The sequence below is a fragment of the Callithrix jacchus genome, chromosome 3, assembly GCF_049354715.1.
Source record: "Callithrix jacchus isolate 240 chromosome 3, calJac240_pri, whole genome shotgun sequence".
NCBI lineage: Eukaryota > Metazoa > Chordata > Mammalia > Primates > Cebidae > Callithrix > Callithrix jacchus.
Window position 1 is genome coordinate 3076243 of NC_133504.1, and position 23503 is coordinate 3099745.

At 41.1% G+C, this 23503-nt stretch overlaps 1 long non-coding RNA gene across 1 annotated transcript in view; it reads right to left on the reverse strand.

Moving 5' to 3' along the window:
* The window catches only part of LOC128931655 (uncharacterized), a 27333-nt gene continuing 3830 nt past the window's right edge, over positions 1–23503 (reverse strand). Inside the window, exon 2 of the long non-coding RNA XR_013533307.1 lies at positions 1–22354. This is a non-coding gene — a long non-coding RNA (uncharacterized LOC128931655). The remainder of the gene's footprint in view (positions 22355–23503) is intronic.

A 23503-nucleotide genomic window follows, 5' to 3' on the forward strand; every position in this document is an offset into this window, starting at 1 on the left:
TATCTTTCCTTACTGAAAAAATAAAAAACATTTTTTCACAATTATACTTCTATAATTACACATTTACATTGTTTCCTGTTTTCAACTCTATAATACTGCATTAAACATTTTTGCACATACAGTTTATCATGTCTTATGATGAAGAGATGATGAGATGAATTAAAATTAGTTTATAACTAATTTATAACTTACAATTATAATAGAGAAAAAATAAGTTTAAACCCCATTGTTTTAACTTCAGTGATTTGAAGATATCATAAAATTCCCACAGCAAATTTAATGTTAATATATATAATGAAATTTAAATGTGTATGCTATTTTTAATGTACTAGAGGTATTAAAACTTAAGCTACACTAAGGCCAATGTTTGAATCACCACCTTAAATTTCTAGTCACTTAAGTTCCTTCCGAACAACATCGAGTCCCTGAAAGCTGGATGGAAGTGTACAGCCACTAATGGCTACGTAATGTGAAAGTTTCTAAACTTGCAAATATATTACAGGAGTTTATTCATCCAATTTTTGCTTTAATTTTCAAAACTTTGTTCAGACATAACAAAACAGGAGAACAATCAGCCATGCATCTTCATGGATGAACTAAGAATTTTTTTTTCTGTATTAATTTGTCTATGATCTTGATGAACATAAAAAGAAGGAAACGACCTTCTTAAATTATATCCAACAAAATATGAGTGCCACCTGATTTTTGGAAACCATTGTTGAACAGGAAGACTCTCCTTTTAGTTTAAATGTCATGCTGTGCGTTCTGGAATGAGGATGCAAACATATTGCTTGGACAACATGAAAACTTCTCCTCTGGACAGTTCCATGTCTGGGCGATGATTATCAGGCATGATACCTTCTGAAATGTCTGACGAAACGAGAGCCCGCTGGAGTGAGGAAAGTGACTGCCTTTGTCATCTATGCTCATTTATTTTGTTTGCTATCCCACATCCTAGTTCACTGAAAGGCGAAATTGAATATAAAGAAGTAATGCGGGCCAGGCGTGGTGGCTCACGCCTGTAATCCCAGCACTTTGGGAGGCCAAGGTGGGTGGATCACGAGGTCAAGAGATCGAGACCATCCTGGTCAACATGGTGCAACCCCGTCTCTACTAAAAATACAAAAATTAGCTGGGCATGGTGGCGCGTGCCTGTAATTCCAGCTACTCAGGAGGATGAGGCAGGAAAATTGCCTGAACCCAGGGGGCGGAGGTTGCGGTGAGCCGAGATTGTGCCACTGCACTCCAACCTGGGTAACAAGAGCAAAACTCCGTCTCAAAAAAAAAAAAAAAAAAAGTAATGTGGAATGGTTGGGATTTTTATTCCCTTTTACTCTTCAGGAATATTTTTTCTGAAGAAATGGTGTTGAAGGGAGTGTTGGATGGTGAAGGGTTCGGAAAATGGGGCTGGCAAAGACGGTTCTATAGCTGTGTAAAGAAGAGGAGAATGTAGAGAATGTAATGACACAAATAATTGAGCAAGCTACAAATTAGCACATGTAGAAAAATTAGCCTCACATCTAGACAGTATTCCTTCTGCCTGCATTTGTGTGTCTGCTTTTGGGTGATTTTATTTAAATCAGGGTGCCAGGGTTATTGAGTTTCTAATAGAAACCATTTTTCCTTGGCTCCTTCATAACCTGGGAAAAATGTGTGCTGTGGTAATCTCTAATTCCACCCAACAAAGTCCCAAGTCTCCAGTCAGCACTCAAAATAGTGACCAGGAATAAAATACGAATTAAAAGACCAAGTGTTTTCACTGTGTTAACAAAGCCATTTATTCTCAAAACAGAAAATAACATGTTACTTTTCTATGATTGGTTTTTATCTCACTGTCACACACACTGCAAACTGGTAGCCACATGCTTATAGAAATTCTGTTAAGCTACAAAACTAGTTTGCCTTCAAAACGAGTACAATGAATCTGTCTGAAAAATACCTGTCATGGCATCAGAATGTCCCCTTCCCACTACTTTCCCCAAAAGTTGCCTTGCTAGTAGGGCTGAGGTGGAGACTCCCCTCTTCACTCCCCAGTCCACCCCCCGACACACACCATCACTTTCTAGTTGTAGTAGTTTATGGCTGGCAGTGCCTTTTTCCAGACAGATCAGACAAAGCTATTTACAGTAAGTGTAATTACCCTCAGAAATTCAGACAGACTCAGAAAGAGTTCCCGGCCCAGCTTTTGACTTTTTATAGCTGTTGTATTATTTTAATCTTGAGGAAATAAATGGTAGCTGAAATGTTGCAGTTCAGGAGAATATTCTGTTTCTGTTACTTAAAAACATTATCTTTATAAGTTTAATAAGGTTACACTACTTTTATTTTGAAAATATTACCTATTGCCTTTAGTACTATATGTATTAAATAATATTAACTGGTAAAAAAGAGAAAGGAAGAAAGAAGGGGTCTATGTAGAGTTATAAGAGGAAACCAAACTTTTTTTCTGTTCTTAACCTGCAACCCTAAATACTTCATGTCTGGTCACCAAAATGAATGTGTGAATTTTTCCCCATTAACAATTCTCTGGCAGACCTCGGCTGGGTGTCCTTCAATGTGACTCAATCCTGACACTATTTACCTGAAATTAGCCTGAGATCCCACAGGTTGAGGGCTCAGTCCCCAAGACTGTCCCCCACTTCAAATGACAATTGCAAGCACCAGGTTGTGATCTGCACTTCTGACTGAAAGGCTGTAAGCTGGGGTTTTCACAGTCCCCTCTTCGGGTTGGATTAATTTGCTAGGCCAGCTTGCAGAATTCAGGGAAACACGTTACTAGTGCTCACCAGTTAATTGCAAAGGGTGCAAAACTGTCAGATGGCAAAACGCATCAGCAGTGTTCTTGTAAAGGTCTGTGTTCTCTCTGAGCACAGCACACTGCCGGCGCCTCCATGTGTCAAGCTGTCCAGAAGCTCCGAGAACTCAATCCTTTGGGTTTTTATGAAAACTTCATTACATAGGCGTGGTCTATTCCATCAGTGGCCACTGGTGATCAAGTCAACTCTCAGCCTCTTTCTGACCTGGAGGCTGGGGGTGGGGCTGAAAATACCGATCAGTAGTCAGTCCTTGGTCTTCGTGGTGACTGGGCTCCATCCTGATGCTAGTTAGGGGTCCTCAGCTGCCAGTTATCTCATTAGCATATAAAGGACACTGTTATACCTCTGGAGATGCCAAGGGTTTTAGGAGCCATGTGTCAGGAACCAGGGGCAGAGACCAAATATAGATTTATTATTATATCACAATAATCACAGAGTCTCATCCTTCAATTACATCAGGTTATGCTTTCTCTAGTGTAGCACCAAAACATGTTAACAAGGGGAATGGACTCTTTTCACGAGATTAGACTGTTCTGTCTTAGAGAAAAATACATGCAACATCTGCTGGTTGAATATATCTTTAGACACTCCTGTCTAGGTGGTACTAACAGCGACCCACCTCAGTGCATGGCAGAAAGTGTCTATTTGTCACATTCATCACTCATCGTTGGCCTGTCACAGCATGCCTGAGAGAAATACTCTGCAGTCATTCAGCTGATACCCCCAGCAGAAGCCTGCAGAGTGGGCAGGCTTGCCCATCTGAAGCAAAGGGTGGCAGTGGGCAGAAGGCTGGCATTCCACCCAGGGGAGTCCTGATTCGTGACATACAATAATGATGTGACCAACAATTTGTCACTAACAGTTTTGAAGTGTTAAAGTTTGCAAACACTTTATTTTTGAAAATTATTAATCACAGACGTGCAAAGGTGTGAAAGTGACTATGAAGCAATCTACAGTCACCACATCACAGAGTATTAGGTGGGAGGGGAGGGCAGGGGAAGGGGAAAGGGACGAGTCCAAGGAAGCAGCAAGAAGATCACACCCACACCCAGGACATGCAGGAGAGATGGCTCTCATGTGCTAAGGTCATCTTTTATGTATGTTGAGGTTACAAAGAGGTTACCAAAAAAATGTGAGAATTGCTGATCCAGAGGAAAACAGGTAAGATGGCTTTTAAAACGGAATTCTATGCAAAGTCTAAGTTGGTGTCTTTCCATTGTTATATGTTCCTGTGGATGAAACAAATCCCCTTAAGAGAGCAGGGAAGGGCAGTGACGATAGTCTCTGCACTTGGGTGCTATAATGTACTTCAGAGACAGGGAGGCCACAGCAGTGTGGCCCCTCGTTGTCCTGCTGATCCCTCAAACCAGGAACGTGAACAGAGCAGAGACCTTTGTTTATGCAAATAAGTCCAGAAATGAAATTCTCAGCAGAGGGCGAGACATATGAAAAAGCACAAAAGTAGATTTCAACACCATATATTCTGAGAACTAGAAGCAGTGGATATCTCAATTCTGAGACAATAAATGCCACATGGAAATTTTCCATGGAGAAAGGAAGTAAGGGTGCATTACAGGTTGTGGAACACGAGGCAGATGCTGGCATTGCTACTCCCACAACCTCTAAGAGCTACTGTAGAGGCCACAGGAAGGAGCGCATGTAGAGTTACTTCATAAACTTAAAACCTAGCTTACAAATAGTAATCAACATAAGATGTTTTGCACCAGGAAGATTGTTTGAAACTAGAGAAAAATATAAAAATATAACCGTGTGACACTTTTTCTTTAATCTATATTACTGGAACATTTTCTTTGAGGTGGAGAATTATAAGCGGGTTTCCTTTTTTACTTAGGGTATATTTTAATATCTATTAAAAGGATTGTCTGTTCATTGGTCTTGGCCAATTAGACCACTGGTTTCCAGCTTGATTGTACAAAGAATTATCTGGGACGCTTTTTAAAAAAATACAGAGTTCTAAGCTCATTGCAATTCCAGGCTAGTGAATGGGAATATCTGTGTTTAGAGCCTACACGTCTCTGAGCTTTGTGCCAAGTGCTTGGTTGGGCTAGCAGTAGTCCTCTCTGCCCCGGTCTGTGATCTACACTGGGTCATCACCGACTCCACGACGCCCTAGCCCAGGGCATATTAGAGAGCCATTTGGAACCTGCCTGCTTTTCTTTTAAAAAAGCCTTTTGATATCCTAAGATATTGTCCTAGTTCTTGCCATCACCACATCACATCTCGTTATTTCTGAAATATTCCCATTATCCCTGATTCATTTTCTTCACTCAGATTGTTTTTTCCTAGATTTGTAAGGTACGAAGCTCTATTTATCATCGTAACACACATTAAAAGACCTGAGTGATATAATCAAGGTCGCAAGGCAGTAACAGAGGAGAAAATGATACGACAACTGGGAGAAAGGAAGTAAAGTTAATATTATTTGAAGATTACATTGTTGTTTACTTTACAAAACCAAAAGAATCAAGGGAAACTTGTACCTACCGGGGAGAATGTATTTCCTCTATTGTTACTGCAGCCACCAGGATTGGGTTCTGGCACTATTGTATTTTTGAGACATAGGCAGAGGATATTCCAAAATAAGGGAAACATTAACTACAAATGAATCTTATTATTAATTTGGAGATATGCTAAGGAATTTATACTTGAGGGAATCAAGCCTCAGAGAGGTTAAGCAATTTGTCCAACAGCCAAAAGCCAGTATGCAGCTGAGCCATGATTTGAACCCAAGTCTGACTGACCCCACGATCATTCTGAAAGCATAAAGTTTGGGCTTTGTGGAAAATAAATTACTTCATTTTCCAACTGCTTTCTTATTATTTTTAAGATTTTTTTAAAAACTGTGTGCTATTCAATCCAATGGAATGGCTATTGTAAGGTCTAATAAAAAATGAATAAAAAACATTTTATAAGACTTGGCAAATTCTTATAATGCAGCTGAAACCCTATTTCTGTCTAAACTTCTTTATGATTTTTAATAATGAAGTAATATGTTATTATTATTAGAGACAGGGTCTAACTCTGTCACCCAGGATGGAGTGCAGTGGTGCTATCTCATCTCACTGCAGCCTCGACCTCCTGGTTCAAGCCATCCACCCGCCTCAGCCTCCAGAGTAGCTGGACTACAGGTGCACACCATTACACTAGGCTAATTTTTGTATTTTTTGTAGGGATGGTGTTTCCCCATGTTGACCAGGCTAGTCTTGAACTCCTGAGCTCAAGCAATCTGCCTGCCTCGGCCTCCCAAAGTGCTGTCATTATAGGCACAAGCCACTATATCCAGCCTAATACATTATTTTCATTCTTATTAAATCTTTGACCTACAATATGCCTCATATTGCATTAAGGAAACAAAAATAATAATACTTGGAACTAGGAAATAACCCTTCCTAATCTTATTTTCCTATGCATCACTATGAGACACTTTTTTTGCTCTCAAGTTAATGAATTTTAAACATCCTATGCATATGCATTCTTACAGTGATTTCTAATAATGCTTGCTGTATCAGATGTTTATTGCTGTGTAACAAACTGCACCAAAACACCAATGTTTTATTTCTGCTGACTCTGTAGGTCAACAGGGCATTCGTTCTGCTCACCTTGTTATACCCGAGCGAGTTTAAACAGAAGCACCACGCACTGAGTTTGCTGAGAGTCCACCTTTAATTGGCCGGCGTCCGAGACTCAGCTAGAGCTCAAACCTCCCGGCCAAACTAAGGGCAGTCAACATGTTTAGACCAGTTTAGGCTCGGGGGCTATACGCAGATTGCTACAGAAGCAGAAGGGGCAGGTCAGGGAAGAGGGGTGCCTAACAAAAAAAGTTCTACTCAAAGTTGTTTTTTACTCAGGATGTGGGGTAAGCAGTTGCATGGTTTTGCAAGTCCAGGATGCCCTGTTTCTCAGAAAATTGGTTACAAAGATGCCAGGTGTCTCAGACCACAAGCACTCAGAACAGAATGCCCTACACAGCTCAGGGTGGGCAAAATGAAGGTAGCAGCATTGTTTAAAATGTATTCATCCCAGCCAGGCTAGTGCATTTCAACCTCCCCTGGGCTGACTCCAGTGGCCACAGGCAGCATGGCTGGAAGCAAAGGTCTGAGCGGACGGCTCTTACATTTCTGAGTCTAAGTTTCAAGGCTGAAATGACTGTAACAGCTATTTCTTCACACAGTATCAGAAACATTCCAAGAAAGAAATATTGGAAGCCACAACCATCCTGAGTTCGAGCATTAAAAGGCAGGCAATATTACAGATTATTTGATGATGGGAAATTACAAGGTCCATCCAAGTTCAAGAGATAGGGAAGTGCTTTCACCTCTTGATAGGAGCTGAAATGGAGTTATGGTCACAGTTAATGAACCACACTTGAAATAGTCAGAATATCCACATACTGCCGTGGTGAGACCCACAGTAACATGAGAGGCAGAGTTGTGCAGAAAAAAAAGAGCATATGATGTGGAGGGCAGAGGCATGGCATCAAGCCCCAGGACCCCACTAAGTAGGCAATTGTAAGCTGTGAATCACCGCTGTATGGATTAGACCTTATTTGCCTCAGCTGTAAAGTAAAGGGGCCATTCCTTCCTCACAGCATGGCTGTGACGATTAGAGCCATTGTATGCACAAAAAGAATTGTAGAGTATGAAGTACTAAGTTAATATGACGCATTCTATAAATAACGAGGTGATAATTTTTTATTTCCCTAGATGTCTTCTCAGGATATCTTAGGAAGAGCCCTGTTAAGGTTTGTGTGAAACATTTTCATGAGCCACAGGAGGGGAGAGAGAGATTTTATGCAAATATTCAGATATTAAAAAGTGACTGCTAGATCCTGTATATTACTACTAATAAAGCACACTGTGGTCAGACAACATGTCCATGAAAACATAAATTTGTGGTAATTCACATAAATTATGATGAGAGCTTCAGACGTACACAGGCTGTAAATAGATGTTCCCAGCTGAATTTACCTCTTTTTAAAGAACAAGGATTTAGCAGCAGATTGCTAGATTACATCCAAACAAAGCAGAGAAAAATGTGCTCAATTGCTCTGTGATTAAATTTCAAAGAACTGATTCAGTTAAACAAGAGGCTCTAACTTCAATTTCCCTTTTGAGTTAAGTTTACTATTGCTTTTATTAGAAAACAAATGGTATAAACTTTCTGACCACAGAAGATCATCAGTGTTTTTTCTTCCCCTGGCAGAACTGAGCATAAAAGTGCAGCTTGGAAAACAGCCCAGCTTAAACTTCAGAAGACCAGATCCATGAGCATAACATTAACGCTGCTGAAATTTGCAGTTGTCACTGTTACTAAGACAGGTCTCACTCTCTGCTGACACTGAGTTACAGAGCAACAAGGCTTGCAAAGAAAGGCAAATACAAGTTTTATTGGCACAAAGAGAGCGACGATGCAAACTAATGACTTCTGTCCCTTTAAATTATGGCTGGCAGGCATCTGCTACGGCAAGGCAATCTCTTTCAAATAGTCCATCAACATCCCCTCAACTGCCATAAGCGTCAGCACCAGCGTGCCCCCTGCCTGGGCATCTCTCTGGGGGCAATGTCCATGCCTCTGACTTTGGGCTGTTTTCACTTTGAAACATTACAAGGTTTACAGGGGATTCATAGCTTCTTATGTTTTTACGACATTTGTTTTTAGGTAAAATTTGTGAGCCTTTCTCAAAAACTAATGGAGGACGCAAGTTTCTCACTGGTCTGAGACCACAGATCATAAGTGGGATTTATACTCAGCGCAGCTCTCTCCTCCCAGGGCTCTCCCACTTCCAGGCACTCCCTTCGTCGTGCAGACCCTCCGTTCTGATACTGAAGGTCCCCGCGGAAGCACCCTGATTTCCATTCCTTCAGATTATTCCTGAGCCTTCCCCTAAGTTAAGTTCCGTGTAATTTAGTCATCTCCTTCACTGGGCGTTATCTCGGGTTGTAACTCAACTAAAAGTTAAACTACTTTAAAATAACATCTGAGTGGCTAATGTTGCCATAATGTCTTTTCTTTTTTTCTTTTTTTTTTAACCAGGGTTGGTTCTGCCACCCAGGCCGGAGTGCAGTAGCGTGATCCTGTTCACAGCAGGCTCAATCTCCCAGTCTCAAGTGCTTCTCCCACCTCAGCCTCTGGGGCAGCTGGAACTAAAGGCATGCGTCACCACTCCCAACTAATTTTTAAAAAACTATTTTAGAGATGGGGGTCTCACTATATTGCCCAGTCTGGTCTCAAACTCCTGTGCTTTCACCTCAGCCCCGTAAAGAGCTAAAATTATAGGCATATACCACTACACCCAGCCTCAAGTCAGTTATTAAAATAAACTTGTTGAACTCTGGGCCAAACCTTAACCTAGCATTCAAAAAACAGATCTTCAAGCATTTCCCCAAGTAGAGAAGGAAGTGGGAATTCTGCCTTAATCAGTGTGGCAAAACAGTCGCATGCCCACCCATGTCTGCGTCATGATACCTTCAAGCCCCCAGCTTCCCCACTTGCGATTTCTACAGCTCCCTAGATTGTTGGCGCATGTCTCTGGGCAGAAGCCTCCGTGTCAGTCTCTTGCTGGGGCTTTCCTTGTCTGATGTCTGCTTCTCGTGAAGCTGCTCAACAGGCACATGCTCAATGAGGTTTCTGCAAGGAATGGCCCTCGTGAGAAAGCCAGTGTCAGTGCCCAGGAGGCAAGCCCCTGTGCCTACGACACCACCCCTCCTTAGGCCTGGGTCTTCCTTCACTCCCAGGGTGGGCCCCGCACTATTTATACCAGGGTCCAACGGTCACCTACGAATGAGGCAGGCCCTCAGCCCCCAATCTCTCATAGGCAACTGAAAAGAAAAATAAACATCTCAAAAATGCGCAGCAGTTTTCAGACCCACAACAATCCCAAACCCTATTTATAAGAAAATAAAAGCTCTCTCAAGGGTACACAGTAACATGCAGCTCAGCATGATACACAGACAACGTTTTCCATTGTAACATGGAGCAATTGTTCCCTCTGACCAGAGCATTTCACTGCACAGTCTTTGTTGCTGTGGTCTCTAAGGTAACGTTTGCATAACTGAAGATCTGGTCGTGGGTACATCCCTCTAATCCCTCAAAGGCAGAGACTGCAGAGCTGTCTTCAAGGCTTTGTGCCTTGTAAGACAAGAATCTGCATTTTTCTTTATCTTCCATATCAATGTTTCAAAAATCTCAAGGCCACATCTCGGCTGGAACTCACGCTCGATGAACTGGGAGTGAGGTGCCTCTGCGAGGAGAAAGCAAGTTGCCTGGAAGTGGAAACTGAGGCTTCAGAGAACAGCACACGACATTGTATTGTGAGGCCTCACTGTGTGCTTTTAAATCTTCCCAACAACTATGAATGGCAACCCCTGGCCCACACGGTGTACTGCTCACTGCTGAGGACATAGCCAGCTTCACCAGTGTGCAAACAGGGCACAGCTGGAAAGTATGGAACCCGCCCTCTTCCAGTCCAGGAACATCCTTAGAACCTCTCCCTTTTCCAGCCTCTCCAGCTGCTGCAGAGGCTCAGCAGCTAACACTGATTTACACTCCCCCCACCAGTGCTGCTCACCAGTCCCGGAAAGCGACTGCAGTTAGCATTCAGGGTGACCTGCTTTACCAACCACATTCTCTTGCCTCTGTTCTCACCTCCCCATCATGCTGAATTCAGATACTGAACTCATGTTTTTGCTTAAGAATAATCTGATCTTCTTTTGTTAAAATACAACCATATTCAGAATACAAGCCTCCCTGCATCTGTGAGATAATTCTCAGAGATTCAACTAGGATTCTTAGCTAACTATTCATACACGCACACACACACAAAAAAAATTTAAATAACTGTTTGTTATGTTCTTTCTCCTTGGCCTTAAAATTGTTATGATATGAAGTACTTTCACGTTAATACAGTAAATTAGTATATTCAGAGAAAAGGCTTTGGTTTCTTTTTGCTTCTCTTGGTAAGTCTTTTTGAGGATGCTCATTGCACAGGGCAGGGACTGTGTAGAGCGCCAGAAGCTAACACAGCAGCTGCCGAGATCCTAACGCTGTGTAGTTGGTGAGACATTCAGCTGTCAGAGGAAAGAGCGTTCAATAGTGTTCAGTAGAACTAAGTGCCTTCTTTTTTATTTTAATCTAATGACTGAAAGAAGAAAAAAGCACAAGATAAAAGACAGAGCAAATCTCCATGTCACCAACCAAAACAGCGGGATCAGTATATTTCCAAGTAGTGAAAATGCTTCTTTTATATTTTTTTAATTTATAAAGAATAGAAATTTATTTTTTATGGTTCTGGACGCTGGAAGGTCCCAAGATGCCAGCAGACTGGCAATTCCGATTCCAAGACAACACTGTGCAAGCTGCATGCTTCAGAGGGGAGGAACACTCTTCCTTGCATGGCAGAATATTACAAGGGCAAAGACAGGGTAAGAGGGCAAGAAGGGGCCAAACTTCACCAATCCCACCCATGAGGCCTACTCACAGGGTGTTCAGTTGTTTAGTTTTCTCTTCCTGTTAATTTGTTGCAAATGATGGCTTTGTTCTCCTTCATTTCAAAGAACTTATTTGTTTCTGCCTTAATTTCATCATTTACCCAGTAGTCATTCAGGAGCAGGTTGTTCAATTTCCATGTAGCTGTGTGGATTTTAGTGAGTTTCTTAATCCTCAGTTCTAATTTGATTGCACTGTGGTCTGAGAGGCTGTTCCTTTATGATTTCCATTCTTTTGCATTTGCCAAGGAGTGTTCTTCTTCCATTATGTGGTCAGTTTTAGAATAAGTGCCATGTGACACTGAGAAGAATGCATATTCTGTTGATTTTTGGGTGCAGAGTTCTGTAGATGTCTATCAGGTCCGTGTGATCCAGAGCTGAGTCCAAGTTCTGAGTATCTTGGTTAATTTTCTGTTTCATTGATCTATAGTATCGATAATGGTGTGTTAAAGTCTCCCACCGTTACTGTGTGGGAGTGTAAGTCTTTTTGTAGATCTCTAAGGACTTGTTTTCTGAATCTGGGTACTCCTATACTGGGTGCATATGTATTAAAAATAGCTCTTCTTGTCGGTCTCCAAGATTTGTAGATCCTTTTGTAGATCTCTAAGAACTTGTTTTATGACTCTGGGTGCTCCTGTATTGGGTGCATAAATATTTAGGATCATTAGCTCTTCTTGTTGCGTTGTTCCCTTTACCATTATGTAATGCCCTTCTTTGTCTTTTTTTGATATTTGTTGGTTTAAAGTCTGTTTTATCAGAGACTGGGTTTATAACCCCTGCTTTCTTTGCTTTCCGTTTGCTTGGTGAATATTCCTCCATCCCTTTATTTTGAGCCAATGCGTGTCTCTGCATATAAGATGGGTCTCCTGAATACTACACACAATGGGTCTTGCTCTTTATCCAATTTGCCAATTTGTGTCTTTTAATTGTGACATTTAGCACATTTACATTTAAGGTGAACACTGTTATGTGTGAATTTGGTCCTGAAATCATGATGCCAGCTTGTTATTTTGCACATTAGTTGATGCAGTTTCTTGCTAGTGTCCTTGGTCTTTATATTTTGGTGTGTTTTTGCAGTGGCTGGTACCTAGTTTTTCCTTTCCATATTTAGTGCTTCCTTCAGGAGCTCCTGTAAGGCAGTCAGGGTTGTGACAAAGTCCCTCAGCATTTACTTGTCTGGAAAGGATTTTATTTCTCCTTCACTTAGGAAACTTAGTTTGGCTGGATATGAAATTCTGGGTTGAAAATTTTTTTCTTTAAGAATGTTGACTATTGGCCCACAATCTCTTCTGGCTTGTAGGGTTTCTGCAGAGAGATCCACTATTAGTATGATAGACTCTTTTTTGTAGGTGCACTGACCCTTCTCTCTGGCTGCCCTTAACATTATCTCCTTCATTTCAACCTTGGAGAATCTGATGATTATGTGTCTTGAGGCTGATCTTCTTGTAGAGTACCTTAGTGGTGTTGTGTGTACTTCCTGAATTTGAATGTTGGCCTGTCTTGCTAGGTTTCTCCTGGATCATATCCTGAAGTGTGTTTCCCAACTTGGTTCCATTCTCCCCATCACTTTCAGGTACTCCAATCAATCATAGGTTTGGTCTTTTTACATAGTCCCATATTTTTGGAGGCTTTGTTTGTTCCTTTTCATTCTTTGTTCTCTAACCTTGTCTGTACAACTTATTTCAGCAAGGTCATCTTCTTTTTTTGGGGGGGGGTCATCTTCAATCTCTAATATCCTTTCTTCTGCTTGATGGATTCAGCTATTGATATTTGTGTTTGCTTCACAAAGTTCTCAAGCTGTGTTATTTAATGTTCCTCTCTAAACTGGTTATTCTAGTTAGCAGTTCCTGTGACCTTTTATCAAGGATCTTAGCTTCCCGCATTGGATTAGAACATGCTCCTTTGACTCAGAGTTTGTTATTACCCATCTTCTGAAGCCTACTGCTCTCAATTCATCAATCTCATTCTCCATCCAGTTTTGCCCTCTTGCTAGAGAGGTGTTGTGATCATTTGGAGAAAAAGAGGCATCCTGGCTTCTGGAAGTTTCAGGGTTTTGCACTGGGTTTTCTTCATCTTCATGGATTTATCTACCCTTTGATCTTTGAGGCAGATGACCTTTGGATGGGGGTTTTTGTGTGGGGTCCTTTTTTATTTATTTATGCTGTTGTTGCTTTCTGTTTGTTAGTTTTTCTTCTACCAATCAGTCTCCTCTTCTGCAGGTCTGCTGGAATTTGCTGGAGGTCCACTCCAGACCCTGTTCATCTGGGTGTCACCAGTGGAGGCTGCTGAACAGCAAAGATTGCTGCCTGCTCCTTCCTCTGGAAGCTTCATCCCAGAGGGGCACCAGTCTGATGCCAACTGGAGCTCTCCTGTATGATGTGTCTGTCAACCCCTGTTGGAAGGTCTCTCCCAGTCAGAAGGCATGGGAGTCAGGGACCCACTTGAGGAGGCAGTCTGTCCCTTAGAAGAGCTGGTGTGCTATGCTCAGAGGATCCCCCTTGTCAGGTTGACCTGCTCTCTTCAGAGCTGGCAGGCAGGAAAGATTACGTCTGCTGAAGCTGTGCCCACAGCTGCCCCTCCTCCCAGGTGCTATTCCCAGGGAGATGAGAGTTTTATATGTAAGCCCCTGACTGGAGCTGCTCAATTTCCTTCAGAGATGGCCTTCCCAGTGAGGAGAAATCTAGACATGAGTCTGGCCATAGCCACTTTGCCACGCTGTGGTGAATTCCACCCAGTCCAAACCTCCCTGTCTCCTTAGCACCTTGAGGGAAAAATCACCTACTAAACCCTCAGTAATGGCAGATGTCCCTCCCCCCACCAAGCTTGGTTGGTCAATTCCAGACTGCTGTGCTGACAGTGAGAATTTCAAGCCAGTGGTCCTTAGCTTGTTGGGCTCTGTGGGAGTGGGACCTGCTGAAAAAGAACACTTGGCTCTGTGGCCACAGCCCCTTTCCAGGGGAGTGAACAGCTCTGTCTCACTGGGGTTCCAGGCACCACTGGGTATGAAAACACTCCTGCAGCTACTTGGTGCCTGCCCAACTAGCTGCCCAGTTCTGTGCTTGAAACCCAGGTCCCCGGTGGTGTAGGCTCACTAGGGAATTTCCTGGTCTGCGGATTGCAGCAATCCATGGGAAAAGCACGGTACCCTGGGTGGGTGGCATAGTCCCTCACCACATGCCTTGGCTGGGGGAGGGAGGTCCCCTGTTCCGTGCACTTCCCGGGTGAAGTGACACCCCACCCTGCTTCTGCTGGCCTTCCATGGGTTGCCTCCACTGCCTAACCAGTCCCAGTGAGATGAACTGGGTACCTCAGTTGCAAATGCAGAAATCAGCCACCTTTGGTGTTGGTCTCACTGGGAGCTGCACACTGGACCTGCTTCTATTCAACCATCTTGGTTCCTCCCCTCTTTTATCTTAACGGTACTTTCTTTCCCCCCTCTCAGCCACATTCAATGTTAAAATCAGACTTCAAACTGGTTTGTGTAAATTAATAACTGTTGTTTTAAATAAAAAAGATTGTTGGCTTATATTTGCTTTCACAAATTCAAGAGCTGTATTTTTACATAAAAATTCCACCAAATATGAGTTATGTTCATTTCCCTTATGGATGCAGAGCAGAGATAAAATCCTTTTTGCCTTTTTTTCTTTAGTTCTGGTAACATGTGAGTTTCAGTTCTAATTTTTCTACTAACCACTTATAGACACAACTAAATGTTTTCAAATGGATTTTAAAAAATAAATGACACTTTTAGACTATAAACTTCAACAGAGCTTTCACAATTGATTATTAATTATAAATATTATAGTCAAAAAATATTCTGAGATTTCCAAATTAGCCTATGAGAACAAAGCTCTTCACAGGTAATATAAAGAAGAAAGGTCTTCTCATTCATTAAATATGTGCATATATATATATATATATCCTTTAAAAATATATACCTATGTGTGTGCATTTGTGTACATGTGTTTGCATACACACAAATTCAGGTCCAATAATTCAACATTGATTTAAGACCTAGCTCTTATTTTGCTTGCAACAGACTGTTATATGCCAACTAGAAAATGTGTAGGGAGTACTCAAAATGAAACCATTGCAAAATTTATGACAGTAAGAGAAATATGACATAGAAAAATCATGACAGTGAAAGAAATCTAACCTATTTGACTCCATCTTGTTTCTAACCTCCAAGCTGTCCTTTTAAATTCTTGGGCATAGGCCAAGCTAATTGTAGGAGAAATTTAGCTTTACTTTAAAACAAAGACAACAACAGATTCTTCTGGAAACTAACCTCATCCTTATTCAGGGACCAAAGACCTCCTTCAGAAAACTAACAAATTTGGCACAAGTTTAGGACTATGGCTGAGGAGTCATGCAGTCAAAAGCCACAAGATTTGTAACCTCCTCAATTGCTCCTGTAGAAAACACTACTGTAAAACCTAAGACTGGTGTTCAAGGTATTTTTCAGACCCTGCATATGTTTGGGCCAGCTGGTGACCAGCTGGACCACTAAACTGGCTCAACTGGTTTGGTGATCCCATAAACTAAAGACAGCAAGAGACAGCTTTAACCCCTGTGATTTCATTTTAGACCCGATCAATCAGCATTTCCCATTCTCTAGACCCTTCCCACCAAGTTATCCTTAAAAACTAGTCTCCAAATTTCCAGAGAGATTGATTTCAGTAATAAATCCTAGTCTTCTGCTTAGGTGGCTCTGTGCTTATTAAACTATTTCTCTATTGGAAATCAGCTGTCTTGGCAAATTGGTTCTATCTTTGCAGCTGGCAAGAAGAACCTGTCAGGCAATTACAGAAGCAGAAGATCAACATTTGGTAACCATCATAATAAGGGTTAGTTCAGGCATAAATCACAAAGACATTAAACCCAGAACAATATTTTGATGAAAAACAGGATATTTGCATGGTCTTAAACTGTTTCTTCCTGGATCACTTAGGAATGGAAAAATACAATAATTGTATAGTGGAGAAACTGGATGACATCTTGACAGAGGGATCAAAAGTAACGTTGCCAGTGAGGACCATGAGGATGTCATGTGTCCCCAGATGTGATATGGTCAGGAATTCATAAATTAAATCTAATTATAAGAAAACACTGGAAACTGCTCCCCACCCCCGAACCAAAGTAATCTATTTTAAAAAGCCAAAGTCATAAAAGACAAAGAATCTTGTGAAAGTCTTCTGGAGTGTTCTAGATTAAATGAAAATAAAGAGATATAAAAACTAAACATATAATTTTTAGACTAAATCCTGTAATAAAGAGAAAAGTACCATTTAAAAGATTGATAGGGCATTTGGCCAGGCATGGTGGCTCATGTCTGTATTCCCAGAACTTTGGGATGCTGAGGTGGACAGATCATTTGAGGTTAGGAATTTCAGACAAGCCTGGGCAACATGGTGAAACCCCATCTCTCCTGAAAATACAAAATCAAAATTAGCCTGGTGCAGTGATGCATGCCTGTAATCCCAGCTACTTGGGAGGCTGAGGCATGAGAATCCCTTGAACCTAAGAAGCAGAGGTTGCAGTGATCCAAGATTGCAACACTGCACTCTTGCCTAGGCAGTAGAGTGAGACTCTGTCTCAAATACAACAACAAACAAACAAAAAAAGATTGATAGGTCACTTGACAGAATTAGAACACTGATGGCAGATTGGACTGAACGATTTAATCTCATTTCCTGAAGTTGGTAACTGTGATGTAGTCCTGTTGGAGAATATCCCAATTCTTATGAAATATGCATGGGCATATTTACAGAGAAAGAACAGACAAATGGAAAATGGAAATGGATAAAAATGTTAAAAATACATGAATCTTGAGTTCCTCTTGAAAAGAGCTTGGAAGTCACAACTTTATTCCAAGTATCAATTTGAAAAAAAAAGTGAAAAATCAACAACTATGCCTAGAGCCATAAGAAAAATTAGGTCAAACCACTGACCCCAAATTGGAAACAGACAGGCATATACAAAGAATCACAACATACTAGAGCAAAAATCTCTGCAGGAACCAGTGCCAGGGTGAGGGAATGTGAACTTTAATTGATAAACTGTGGAATGATAGGTGTGAACAAGTCTGAGAGTTAAAAATTCCATATGGTTCCAGTTATGGGGAGCCCCCATGCTTTTGTATTTTTATCTCCTGAGGTTGACCAGGTTCACATAGTAAATATTGGAGAGAAATCCCCCAATGCTTCCAGTAAGGGGAGAAGAAGAGAAACCATTTTGAAGTATGCCATGGCACTGTGTTCTCCCTCACAAGGTCTACCCTGAAGGGGAATTAAATAGAGCCTAACTTTAATAGACGGGGTTTTAATAAAGCCTAACTAACCTGGGACAGAGAAAATGCTCCACTACAGCCACCTTTGGGCTTCCACATCAGATCAGGGAGACACCCAACCACAGCCTATCTAACCATCCTGCCCCACTTGAGTGTGGGAAATCAGAAACATCTGTGAAGATCACAGTCCAAAGTTACAGGTTCACCAGAAGACTGAGACCTAATTACAGGACTGTAGAACATTTATATTCTTCCAGCCTCTCACCAATACATTACAAAGGTCCTAACTACAGCAGCTCCTTTTACCCAATACATGTCTGGCTATCAAAAAATAATAATTACAAAGCATACTAAAATGCAAAAGCAAAAAACACATACAGTTTGAAGAGAAAGCAAGCATGAAAACCTGGCATGATAGAACTGACGGCATTATCAAACAGGGAATCTAAAATAATTATTATTAATCTGCTTAAAGCACTAACAAAGCAGACTATAAAAAACAGGTGAGCAATGTAAACTAAGAAATGAAAATCCTAAGGAAAGGAAAAAAAGAAGTGCTAGAGATTTAAAAAAAAAACTCTGTAAGTTACAAGAACTACTAAAAGAGCCTGGTTGACGGTTGACGGTGGCTCATGACCGTAATCCTAGCACTTTGGAAGGCTGAGGGCAGTAGGCTCACTGGAGCCCAGTAATTTGAGACCAGCCTGGGCCAAAAAAGTGAGACACCTGTCTCTACAAAAAATGAAAATAAAAATTAGCCAGGCATAGTGTCAAGTGCCTGTAGTCCCAGCTACTTAGAAGGCTGAGGTGGGATGACTGCTTGAGCCCAAGAGGTTGAGGGTCCAGTGAGTTGTGATTATGCCATAGCCTTCCAACCTGAATGACAAAGCAAGATTCTATTTTCAACAGAAAATAAATGTTAAAAGAAATTATTTAGGCAAAGATGAATAATTTAGGTCAGAAACTGGAATTTATATCAAGAAAGGAAGAGCACTGATTAAATAATGAATTGACAATCAGTGAAAGCAAATTAAAATTCTTTATTTTTGTCATTTTTAATTGGCCTAACAGATTACAATTTGTTCAAAATATGGCCATGATGTATTTTATTATATATGCTTATGTATCTGTGTGTGTGTGTGTATATATATATATATATATATATATATATGCTTATGTATACATATATAAGTGAAATGAGTAACAGCAATGATACAAGATATGGGAGGGAGGACTTAGGATTTTATTATAAGATGTTCATACTATTATAAAGTGGTAAGTGCTGTTTCAAAATCAGCTTATATTATTTGTAAATATGTATTATAAACAAAGGAGAGAAAGTTGAATCCTATAAAATTCTCAATCAAATCCACAAAGACAGAAAATAAGTGAAATACAAAAAAAAGAAACAAAGAACAAGAGAGGCAGGCAGAGTGGCTCACACCCCTAATCCCAGCACTTTGGGAGGCTGAGTCAAGTTGATAGCTTGAGCCCAGGAGTTTGAGACCAGCCTGGGCTATACAACAAAACCCTGTCTCTACAAAAAAATACAAAAATTGGCCAGGCATGGTGGCATATGCCTATAGTCCCAACTACTTGAGAGGCTGAGGTGGGAGGATCAGTTGAGCCCAGGAAGTTGAGGCTGATGTGAGCTGTGACTGTACCACTGCACTCCAGTCTGCACAACAGAGAAAAACTCTGTCTCAAACAAAAAGAAGAAGATGAAAGAAGAAAGAAGAGGAGGAGGAGGAGGAGGAGGAAGAAGGGCAACAAATAGAAAGTACTACAAATACAGTAGACATGAATCCAACTATACCTGTTATTACCTTGAACCATCAATGGTCTAAATATACCAATTAAAAGACTACTAGAGTGGATCCAAAAACAAGACCCAAGTATATGTTGTCTACAAGAAACTCACGTTAAATATGAAGACATATAGATTAAAAGTAAATAGGTGGAGAAAGATACACCATACTAGCACTAATCAAAAGAAAGCAGGAGAAACTCTGTGAACTTTAGACAGAGCAAACTTCAGAACAAGGAAAGTTATCAGGAGTAAAGAAGAATATTACATGATGATAAATGGGTCAATTCTCCAAAGAGATGTAACAATCCTTAATATGCAGGAGTCTAACAACAGAGATTAAATATGTGAGGCAAAAGCTGACAGAAAGGCAAGGAGAAATACATGAATCCACTATTATAGTTGGAGACTTCAAAAATAGATGAATATGGGTAAAAGATATTTCTATAAAGCACCATATATTGGGGCCTGCACATACATACACACACATATATATATACACAAATTTATGTGTATTTTTATTTTTCCTATAGTATCTACATTGTACAGACTGTAGTCATTAGCCAGATGTCTGTTTTGACTTACGTTGGACAAAGCTCACTTTGGGGAACCGTGAGGCATTCTAGCGGATAATGCATCCTAAGGGCATGAAAACTTTAGAGTCACAGCAAGGTTAAGCAAGTGAAAATGTGTAGAGATTCTGAGTACAGCATGCTGTGATACAGAGGTCTAACGGGATGAGCAGGTCCTATTTATAGAAACCTAAGGCAGCTGTTCTCTGAAAATTCTCTGTGACACTGGCATCCTAGATGCCTTAAGGGAGTGCCAACAGAATGTAAGAGAAATGCAGGTCCTTTCCCACCCTCCAACACCCTGCAGCTTCAAAGAGTCATAGCTGAATCAGGATATAGAGGTGTCTGGTGCACAACAGACATCAGAAAGGAAAGAAAGAAAAGAAACATGGCAGCCAGTTAACACAGTTGGTCATACTTGTTTGAAACACTCACCAACACGCTGAAAACTATGAGCCAGAGTAAAGGAGTCCAGTAGCGACCACGATTACAGCCCCATTTAATACCCACGGGCAGGTGACCTCCAGGGAAGCTTAGAGGATGTGAAGTCTACACCTCTACATTTTCCTATGAAAACAGCAACTGGTGCCCCAATCAACAGGCAGGCCAAAAATTGCCATATAAAATAAAGGCAGATTTTCTTAATTGTTTTTTTTACATTTATAAACACAAAGGCCTCAAGCAGAACAGAAAATCAATGTAAAACGAGAAGGTGAATACAAGTCTCCTGCTTTTGCAATCAAGTATTCTGCCTGGAGAACACTGCTTTAGGGAACATAAATAAAAAACAGTGAAAGCTATTCATCAAACAGACACCATCCCTCTACTCCTCCTTTCCCAAGCACTACACTGAACTGAACGGGAAACTGCTTTCAATGATCACACCGGTACCCACTGAAAAGAAAGAAGAAGAACTCCTAAGCTTTCGTATCACCTACTGCGGGGAAGCTTCTAGAAAGCTACTTCCTAAGACTAACATTATTCCGGGAATGGAAGGAGGCAAGACTGGAAAGAGGGAGATGGAGTCAGGGTAGGTAGTTAAAAAATACTGAAAAGAGTACTTCAATTTACAAGAAGAAAGAAAAAATAAGGCCGGGTGTGGTGGCTCACGCCTGTAATCCCAGCACTTTGGGAGCACAACGTGGGCGATCACCTGAGGTCAGGAGTTCAAGATTACCCTGACCAACATGGTGAAACCCTGTCTGTACTAAAAATGCAAAAAAAAAAAAAAAAATAGCCAGGCATGGTGGCAGGTGCCTGTAATCCCAGCTACTTGGGAGGCTGAGAATTGCTTGAACCCAGGACTGTGCCATTGCACCCCAGCTTGGGCAACAAGAACAAAACTCCGTCTCAAACAAAAAGAAGAAGAGAGAAGAAGAAGAGAGAAATAGAAAATAAAAATATAAAGAAAATAGTTTACCATGCCCCTGCTTTCTTTAAATTTTATTATATTTAGACTGCCCACTGCAAACAAACAAAAAGAGAAAGAAAAAAAACTTTAAAGTTTGGGCAAGACAGTACTTCCTAGTTTGCTGGAAGTAATTTTTAAACATCTTGTTTAAAAAGTAATGAATTAGTGAGGCAAGAATGTGGGCTTCTTTCTGCTCCCTATGACTCTGCCTGCGTCACTGGATTTGTAAGAGACCGAAGAGTCACTCCTGAAGTTTCTCCAATGATGAAATAACCACACATACCCATATTTAGAAATCAGATGTTATTTCTTTGTGAGTTTAATTTATAAAACTGGTAATTCGACACACATTTACTACGAAGGCTTGACTTATAAAAAGCATTGCTTTTCCTTAGAAGTTAGGGGTTAAACATATCTACAAGGAAATCTGAAAAATTATTTTACTAAAATTTTATATATCCATCTTGTAACTTACCATTTGGCAGTGAAGATACTTTAACGCAGATAAGCTTAAATAACCTTGCTATGTACCCTGATGCTGGGTTCACCTAGCAACTGTCTACCATCGTCATCCAGTGGTCATCTGGCACTGGAGTTACTGACCATTGCTGATGAAAAGCAGACAAGAAGGTCAGCCCACTGAACCTGCGTGGATCCTGCCTTCACCTGGGCCCTAACCCACCCTCAGTTCTATCATATAGACAGCACATGCCACACCATCCCAGACCAACTTTCACAAAACTTTAACATTGGCTCCTTTTAAAAATGCCATCTAAGTCTCTTTTCTTGCAGAAAATAAGCCCATCTCTTTTGGGGGGAAAAATAAGGTCGGTAAGCAAGATCCTGCAAGGTTCTGGGGTTTCTCCTCCATCTCCACTCAGTTAAAAAGGGTTCATATTGGTATCTTCTTGGTTGATGTTACTCTTCAGCCCTGAGACTTGCTGGTAGCCATTTTCTGTTACACAAAATGGAAAACAGCAAATGTTAATTTACAACTAGAGAGAATGGAGCAGAGGTACATAGATGAGCAGGAATGAGAAGAAAAGTCTTCCCCTATTCCCTTTGACATTGCTGTGCCCAGTTTCCTTTTGCTCATAATTTCCAGCTCAATTCCAGGGTGTTCCAGAATCCTTCTCAAAATATTTCATCTTTTGTTACTTGGTTTTAGATGCATGACACAAAGTATCCTCACTACCATAGCCACTGTAAAATGTTCTACGTTTCGGAAATGTTATGTGTTGAATGAAGTCTTCATCCCCAGGACCTGTGAATGTGGTCTTATTTGGGAACAGGGTCTTTATGGATGCCATCAGGTTATGAGGAGGTCGGACTGAATTAGGGTGAGCCCTGATTTAATGTCTGGGGTCTGAATAAGTTGAGGAAAATTAGGACACAGACATGTAGAAGAATGCCAGGTAAAAACATAGGAAGAGACTCCCAGAGGAAAGACAGCAGGATGGTGACAGAGGCAGAAATGGGAGCAATGCACCGAAAGCCAGGAGCGCCAAGGATTGCTGGACATTCCCAGAAGCTAGGAGAGTGGGAGCAGAAGTGACCTCACCTTGATGTCAATCTGCCACGGTGACTTCTGATCAACCCCAGTCCCATGAATGCCTCCTGATTACTACTTTACTTACTGTCCCTCCCGTAGAACATGTCGACCTTGACATAATTGCACAAAGTATGGGCTGTGATGTACACGGCATTAATGAACATATGTGTGCATGTGTCTTTATAGTAGAAAGATTTATAGTTCTTTGGGTATATACCCAGTAATGGGATTGCTGGGTCAAACGGCATTTCTATTTCTAGATCCTTGAGAAATCGCCACACTGTCTTCAATGATAGACTGGACAAAGAAAATGTGGCACATATACACCATGCAATACCACACAGCCATAAAAAGCGATGCGTTCATGTACTTTGTAGGGACTTGGATGAATCTGGAAACTATCATTCTCAGCAAACTGACACGAGAACAGAAAGCCAAACACCGCATGTTCTCACTCATAGGTGGGTGTTGAACAATGAGAACACGCAGACTCGGAGAGAAGCATCACACACTGGGGGCAGTTGGGAGGTACGGGAGAGACAGCGGGGGTGG